Consider the following 9,181-nt stretch of genomic DNA (forward strand, 5'->3'; position numbering starts at 1 on the left):
TGCTTTTCTGTGTTAGTAAAGAAAGGATTAAGGACAATGGAAAGCTAGATAGGTATGAAGAAACTGCCAGGCCACTGTCTGCTCTAGGAATTCTGAGCTTAAGTTATGTATTGAGAGCTGGAAGTTAGGGATTGGGTTTATATGTGAAGATGTCATAAAAAATGGTAAAATGTTATAATGAAAGGTATCAAATAAAGAAAAGTAAAGAAATTAGTGAGCACAATGTAAATGTCCTAAATATCACTGAATTACACAATTTAAAAGGTTTCATTTTCTTGTCCATATGTATTTATAGTTTTAGTTAGAGTTATAAGCAAAAATGATAGACTGACTGAAAAAAACATTTCCTCTAGGTTAGTTTGAGGCAATTTAGAAATAGCTATGAAAGAAAGCAGAATACTTAAAGACCACAACCTCTTCTGCCAAATTTGTTAGGGTTTTGTTTAACTTCACTGACCTGAAACAAAATTAAGACCAAAATATGGATTTATTTTCAGAGGAAGGCAGACAGAGAAAAAGCAGCATTGCAGGCAAAATTATAAAATATATAAAAAGGGAAAACAATGTTGATAGACATTATGCTTCTAATTAGAGAAGGGAAAAAGACACGTCTGTTAAATAGAAATAGTTGACTTTGTTCCTCTGAGAATTAGAACTTATTTGACTTATTCTGAAGAATGTCAAAATAATGATGAAACATTTTAGTTGTCTGATGATTTAAAAAATAACAGATCTAGGTTGATATGAAAGTTGAAGATTTCCTATGAGACAGTTCTGGAAATATTTTTGTTGTGGGACATTCTTCAGTAATGAGTCCTCTTTTTAGCTTGGGACATGAAATTCTATGAATAAGGAGAAAAACAGGTTGCATCTTTGCATGACAATATCTTCCTTACATGGTTTACCTTTTTCTAATTTTATATTTGTTTGCATTCAAAATTCATATGCATTGTGTTTCATTTATGTATTTTGTTTCACACATATTTTCATTCACATTGTGTCTCATATGATCATTCATATACATTGTGTTTTGGATGGTGTGTTTGTGTGTTTTTTTTAATTTTATATTGATTTCCACACAAATTCATATACATAGTGTTCACACTTACCTTCATTCACATTGTGTTTATACAAAAATTCCCATGCATTGTGTTTTATAAAAGTAATCACCATTGATTAATGATCCCTATTTATCCCATCTTTTCAGGTACCCACCAAATTGTTTCCATTTTCTTCTCCCCTCCTTTCAACCACCAAACACTGCAACTTTATTATTTTCCCCCTACCCAACCTCAGCACCACTACTTTCCCTCCTTTCCCTTTGGACTTTTCATACACATTTTACTAGTTATCCTCCTATTTTTCAATAATAGTCTTATGCAGTGTTTGTTCTTATGAGACATGAGTTAGTTCACTCCCACAATGCTCTCTAGATGTTCTCATATAGTATTTTACGAAATCATTCTTACTTGGTGCCGCGTTGTATTTCTTCGTATGAATGTATCATAATTTCTCAGTCCATTTGTTTGTTGATGAGAGTTTGAGCTGTTTCCATTTTCTTGCAATTGTGAATAACACTGCTCTGAATATAGATGTATAAATTTCCGTTTCTGTCTCGGTTCTATTTTCCTCAGGGTATATTCCCAGAAGCGCAGTAGTTGGGGGGGGGGGGGCGGAAGGGTGGAGAGGGTTCAGAGCTGCTTAAAGAACAGCTGCCCTGTTTCCTTGTCTCAGGCAGGAGTCCACTTTGCCCTTGTCGGGCTAGCCTGGCCATCTGCCCCTTTTTCTTCGTCCACAAACTTGTTCTCATCGTACTCATCCACGTCCTTCCGGAACTGGGCCACGACACCATGTTCTTCGACATCCTGATCCCAGTGGCTCAGTGCTTCTCTCAGTGATACCTCTATAGCCCCAGCCCACTAGGAATCTGCAGGCTAGCGCCTCCACTTCCCTCTTTTGCTCTGGGGTCTAATTAATTGTTTTTGTACGTTATTGGTTTCTATTGGCCAGGATTTTGTTAAGGATTTTTGCATCTATATTCATGAGAGATATTGATCTTTACTTTTCTTTTTTGATAATGTCTTTGCCTGGTTTAGATTTTGGGATTATTCTTGCTTCATAGAATTACTCCAAGAGTGATCCTTCTTTTTCTTTTTATGTAATTTTTGTAGAATTGATGATAGTTCATGTGTGAATGTTTGGTAAAATTCAGCCATGAATCCATCTGAGCCAGGACTCTTACCTTTTATCATAAATCATCTCACTGTGATCTTTAAAGACAGGCTATTCTTGCCGCCTTATAGACAATGTAAGGACCGAAGTCTTCAGTGTTTCCCTATGTCTCCAGCTATAATCACTCAGCTATGAAAAATGTCATTGTTTAAATATCTGTGTTCTAGAAACTATTTTATCTACTGCTGCTGAATTCAGTCAAGCCCAACAGAGAGCTTCACTAGGCTTCACTGACGTAAATCTTTGTAGCACCTTCCCATCTTTCTGTAGAATTTTCAATCCTGTAAATATTTACATTCTCCTTTCCATCCTTCTCCTAATGTGTTAGTAACCCAACACAGTAGGCACTCTGTCACCTGAGGTTCTAGAGATGATTGCAAATTCAAATTCACTGGCATCAAATCCATTGTGATTCACAATCTCTCTTCATCTGATTTCTAAGACTGTAAATCATGAGAGGAAATGACCCATTTTGAACCATGCTTCGGTTCTTAAATTCAGTAGGGCCCTCGGGCTGCACTGTATAGCACTGGTCTGTCCATTTGCTGCACAGAAGTAACTTGTGGTTGCTGTGAAGCTGAACATTGTGACACTGAAGTGTCAAATGTGATCGTGGTTATCCATGGTGAACAGCGTGGGGTGGAGCTCCCTGATTAAAACAAACTTGGAAGCAGGAATAGCATCCACTTCAAAAATGGCTTGCCTCTGGAAACCCTATGAGCCTGGAGAAACGATGAAAGTTATGTAAGTGTTCAGGTCTTTCATTCATAGGTCGCTATGAGTCACCTATCACTCGATGGCACTTAACAACAACATGTACATATATATGAATGTTTTATATGTTTATGTTTATAAAGATACAAATTTATGGTTTTATTTATTTATGTATTTCTGTGTTTATTTATTTATATTTTAGGTGCCACCAAGTCAACTCTAACCCACAGCCACCCCGTGTACAACATATGGAAACTGACCAATTCTGTGCCATCTTCATAATCTCCACTTACTTGAGTATAAATTCTATTTCATAGCCTAATTCATGAAAGGCAGTTATTTAATACTTTGTTCTTTTCTTTCTGAAAATGAATTAATTCTCTTTATTAAATATAGATATAAGACCTACTTGATATAAGCCAGAAAAAGAAATAATAAATAATTCGAATGTTAAATTTGCTTTACTTCCTCCAATTAGGTTGCAAATTTCTAAAGCGAAACATATTTTTTCTTCTTGTTGTTGTACTGTAGAGTCAGAACCCACCAAAGCTGACCCTCTGGCGGGTTTTCAGAGGCAGTTGATTGCACAGAAACAGATTATCGATCCTTTTCCAACAGAGCAGCTGGTGGCCTTGAACCATTGGGATTGCAGCTCAATTTCTTGCCACTAGGCCACCAGAGGTATTACTTTGGGTTTGTTTTTGGTTTTTTTTTTCATCTATAGTTTTTGCCTTCTACAATGTGATTGATTTCTAGAGTACCCAAAAATATTAGTAGTTTCTTAAAATCATGAGGCATGATTTTAGGTCAAAGGAGAAGAGTACTGATTTCTTTTTAGGTCAAAGGAGAAGAGTACTGATTTCTTTTTTAAAAAAAGAATGAAATATAAAAATAACTGCATATAATTATTAAGTTTTGAAGTAACATCTTTATATGTACAAATTAAGGTGAAGCTGTTATCATTTTTAGAGTATTTTCCTCTTTTCTAAATGATGAGATGGCTTGATTCAGTGACTGGGGTAATGGGAGTAGGTGTGTCGGAGACAATAAGATTGGCACCAGCTAGAGCAAGGTTTAGGGTTGTTGTACAAAGGATTGCTATGAGTTGCAGGTGACTCGACAACAACAGCAACAATTGCAAACCATATAATCATCTATTTGGAAATTATACAAATGATTACAATATATCAATACTTCAAAATAATCATTTTCAGAAGGCAACAATGGCACTTTAAATTATTTCAGAGTAAATGCATGTAAGCAAATTATATTAATCAACTATTTCCTAGTTCTTTATCTTCCACTTCATAAAAATTTTAAGGGGAGTCAGATTGTATATTCTTTATGTTAAATAACGTTAACACGAATACTTGATTGTTAAGTATTTGTGTTCTTGCATCATATTGGATCTAAATATATCTTCAAGTGTTGATGGTAATGATGAAGACAAAGTCCATAAGTCCATATTGAAAGAGTTCCACTATGCCTCTCTTCATTTGTCAATAGTTAAGTTTCAAAGATCAAGTTGTTCTGCAAAATTTGGTGTTATGCAAAATGGAAGATGATCATATTAATGCATAATCCTCAAATTACATCATTACGTAACTGCCAAATAGCATCAAAATAGAGCTGACAAATTATTTAACACATGTGCCAAGCTACTGAGAGTCATGGTGCAGCCAAGTTGACACATAACATTAAATGGTACAGACATCATCACTTTTGCCTCATACACTCTGCCTTCCTTACTACCAGATGTGTATTTTTGTTTTTTCTTAATTATTTTTAATGCAACATATATAATTTTTACAACATATTCTTTTCATTTGTTTCCACATTAATTCATTGTGGCACATTTTCCTCCCTGCCCACCCTTGCCCCCAGTTTGTTTTTCTCTTTGAAGAAAAAAAATTCTTTCATTGTTATACAATCCCCCCGAGTCCACTGTCCATTTTAATATGCATTTCTTTTTCTGAAATCTTGTCATGAAAATAATACTTAATCCTATATTACTTTTAAACAGTTCTCTCCCTCATCTGTTCCAATGCAGATGTACATGGTTAATATGTAAACTAAACAGATGTCAAATGGTAGGGGGTTTTTTTACTATTGTTGGAAATATGAAATGTTAGATAGTTATTACTGGTTTAGGAGTAGGAATATTATTTTTCTAAATCTGATGCTGGTAACTAAGGTGATAGATATAAGACACAGTAATCAAGTATTATTTCTTTACTTCAACTGAAAATTAAATCAAATAGAATAAGCCATTTTTTGTCATTTCCAAGACAAGTACAAAACAACAACTGGGAGCCACCAAAGAATAAAATGGTTAGAAATCTTTCCTTTGAAAACTAGTTTCTGAACATCCACATAGTGAGTTTCTGGGCCTGCAAAGTAGGAGATAAGTAGTCATTGTGATTTCATAACTCTAATGAATCTTAGTAAGTCTTGGCTGAGCAGCTAGACAAACTTCTCTTATGATAATAACAATCATACAATGATGGTAACAATAAAGGTTTGCAAATAATTTCTTTTGGGCGATTTGCAGTCACTGAGTTGTACAAAGATTTCGTATTCTTTGACTGAAAGGTTGTTGGTTCAAGTTACATGGAAAAAAGGATCTAGTTATCTACTCCTGAAAAAATCATCCATAGAAAACACCCACGGGTTGTCATGAATCTCAGTGGTCCCTGGTTCTTGTTGTTGTTGGGGTTTTTTCCTACTAGTTCATTTACAAAATTTGAATATGAATTTGAACAGAATCTTTCCATTTCCCTCACCCCCCCACCTATCAAATTATACAACCAAATGATTAATCCTCCCTCCCCCTGCACACACACACCCCTCTGCTTCCAGCCTCTGCCACCCCTCCTGGAGCCTTATACTGTTTCTACAATAACAGTTTTATACAATATTTATCCTTGTGGGACTGAGTTCACTCAGAATAATGCTCTCCAGTCTCTCCCAAGTTAGGTAATATTTACATACAAAGTTATTGCTCATGCATGCTGCATAGTATTCTATTGTGTGAATGTACCACAATTTCTCAATCCATTCATTTGTGGTTGGACATGTGAGCTGTTTCTATGTTCTTGCAATGGTGACTAATGCTGCTATGAACACTAGTGTACAAATATCAGTTTGTGCCTTAGTTCTCATATTTTCAGGGTATAGTGCCAAACTGCCTTCCAGAATGCTTGCACCATTTTACAATCCCATCAACAATATATAAGAGTTCCTTTCTCGCCACATCCTCTTCAACATCTTTTACTTGCTGCTTTGTTAAACATTGCCACTCTTAATGGAGTGAGATGGTACCTCATTGTGGTTTTGATTTACATCTCTCTTATTGCCAGTGATTTGGAGAATTTCTTCATGTTTCTTGTTTTTTTTTAAACTTTTTTAATACTAGTTTACATGGCTGGTAAGATACTTCACTAATCTGTTTGTGGGGTCCATTGAAAATGGTCAGATAATTCTATATCTCAAGATCATTGGATGCAAACCACTGCATCTTACACCTGTTTGACTATAATGAAAAAGACTATTTGGGAATAGATTACATATCCTTAATCTGCTTGACTTCAAAGAAAAAGAATGTCATCCTTGGACTATAAGAACAAATCATCTATCAAGATTAAAGTACTGCCAGTTGGAAAGACAGTTTTTAAAAATCCAACATCAATTCCAGATTCATGTCAAGACTTCAAAATGAGATTAAGAATCTGCTTTTAGACTCCCTATTTACATACAAACCAAGTACTTCTGATTTAATTTTACATGTTCTTAGATAAACATAAGATCATGTATACAAACATTTACACACAAGTCAAGTGCCTGTGATTTTAGACTCTGATATACATTCCTGTAGTTTACATACCCAAAATAGTCTGCATTCTGTATGCAATTCATAAACAGTTGTTAAATGAGTGAATTTATAATTTGTCCCTCAACATCTCCACAGCTAATACATTTAACAGACATGCAGGTCTTCCTTGTTAAAAATAATTATATTAGAGAACTGCTATCATTATGAAGCAAATTTGAGGCCAATTAGTCAATGATGTTTCCCTCTTCACCTTACATAGCACAGAATATTGCAAAGGTAGACTGGGGAAAAGTAGTAAGAAATCTTCTTAGAAGTCTTCTCCCAGTGATGTGCAGGCTCATGAGCTCTCCAAAGACACTTTAGATAATAATGCTCTAAAATTAGTTTAGTTTCCAAGAAAATTTCACATTACTATTCCAATCTTTTTCTCTCATTGTTATTCAGTCAGATCCAACAAATAGGTAACCCTCCAGCTGGCTTCCAAGGCTATGAACTATAGGAGAGACAATTGCTCATATTTCTCCCATGGCACACTGTTGGTGGATTTGCATCTCCAGAGAAGCATGATTTTTGGGTTAGCAGTGCAACTCCCTACTGTCTAAGCCACCAAAGTCCATGCCAATAACTACAGTCAGGGGCTGTAGAGGGCCCTAAGGCCTATGATACAGAATTTGTGACAGGTCAACATCATCAGCTACTTGGAGGCTAAAATTCTCTACTGCTCTGTAGGAGAAAGCTGTGGCAGCCTGCTTCCATAATGATTTTAGATTTGGAAACCCTATTGCCATTTGTACTATACCCTATAGGGTCACTATGGGTAAGAATCAGATACTCAATGGCAAAAGGTTTGTTTTACTTGGAAGGCTCAGACTTCCTTTCCAGAAAGAAGGAAGATTTAAGATAGGACAGAACTTTTGTGAGTCTCAAAAGAGCTAATGAATTAAAATGAAATTAGTACTTAAGAGCAACACATTCATAGCCTTCTCAGGAATGTCCAGGAAACACTATAGTGAAAGTATGGATACTAAGGTGTGAGTGTTGGCCCAAAGTTAATTGACACAAGGTGAAAAAAGTCTTTGAAATCTATTTTCAGTTGGGTATGCTTGAGTGTAAACCTTGTTAAAGTTCAAGAGCTTTTTAAAAACGTAGGTTCTTACATGGAAAAAAAAAATAAATGTCTAGACGATGTTGGGTGCTCCTTGGCTTTTGTCAAAGCTATGGGAATGTTTGAAATTGTGAGACCTAATTGAGAAGCACTGAATTGATACTGGCAAAGGCAGCAAAAGCTCCACCAGAAGGTTCAGTTCAAACAAACTATTTTCCTTTATGATATTGGATAAGCATGGCATCAGGTTATCTCAGCAGATTTTATAGTCTAGGCAATTTGATATCTTACAGAATTCTTTCTCCTGCCATTTCAAAAGTTGCTTATTTGTATTTCTAGACCAACATGCATGTGTCAATAATAGGCAGTGATGCTTGGGTTCCTTATACGGCAATAAGTTTGTAAGTTCTTTTTTCTTATTTTGGTATTGACCTCACTTCATGTTCAGAACACCCTTCCTCCTCTGTTTCTAGAGATGCAATCACAGATAGTCTTGTTTGGTATAAATTCACAGAACCTCAATGAGGTTATGAGCAACAGAGGAAAACACCAGAGGTACATGCTTAAAATCTGGAAGAATGTTATAAAGCCATCATTTTCTCTTCTCCTACAGAGGACACATTGATGACTAAAAAGATCAAGGACACTGGAGTGTAGACTCTCTAGAACATAACTGAGCAAGAGTTCTATCTCTGGGATTTAGAACATCATTTCTGCAGCAATACTTTTGCTTGCCATCCTAATTTTAGATAAAATATCTTTGTACCAACTCTGTCTTCCTTCCTGCCTCACTATTTCTATTTTCCTTTTGAACTTATCCTATCCTTGTCTATCTTTAAAAGATTTATTTTCCTTTCTTTATTGAAAATTAGTTCCTCTTCTTCCTGTTTTCTCTGCCCAAATTATTTTCTACTTAACTTTTGCATCTGACTCTGTCTTGTTTTTCTTCTGGCACACACTTTTATTTATGGTTGTTATTCTTTCAGTTTATCTCATCTATATGTTTGACTGACCTTACTTTCCTTTCTTTGTTAATGTCATCTTTCTTATATGCTCATTTGGTCTGCTTTGTCTTTTTTCATAAACTTTTTCTCCCCATTTTACCCTTTCAGTTTTATCTTTTCAGTGTCAAATTCTACAACCTGTATGCAGAGCAGATTATCCGAGAGGCTGGGCTCTATGAGGAGAAGCGTGGCATTAGGATCGGTGGACGATCTATCAACAATCTGCGTTATGCAGATGACACAACTTGCTGCAGAGGGTCAGGGACTGCAGCCTTCAGTATGGACTGAGGCTCA

This window comes from Elephantulus edwardii, unplaced genomic scaffold, assembly GCF_000299155.1.
Source record: "Elephantulus edwardii isolate Elephantulus edwardi_28Jun2011 unplaced genomic scaffold, EleEdw1.0 scaffold00136, whole genome shotgun sequence".
In the NCBI taxonomy this organism is placed as follows: Eukaryota; Metazoa; Chordata; class Mammalia; order Macroscelidea; family Macroscelididae; genus Elephantulus; species Elephantulus edwardii.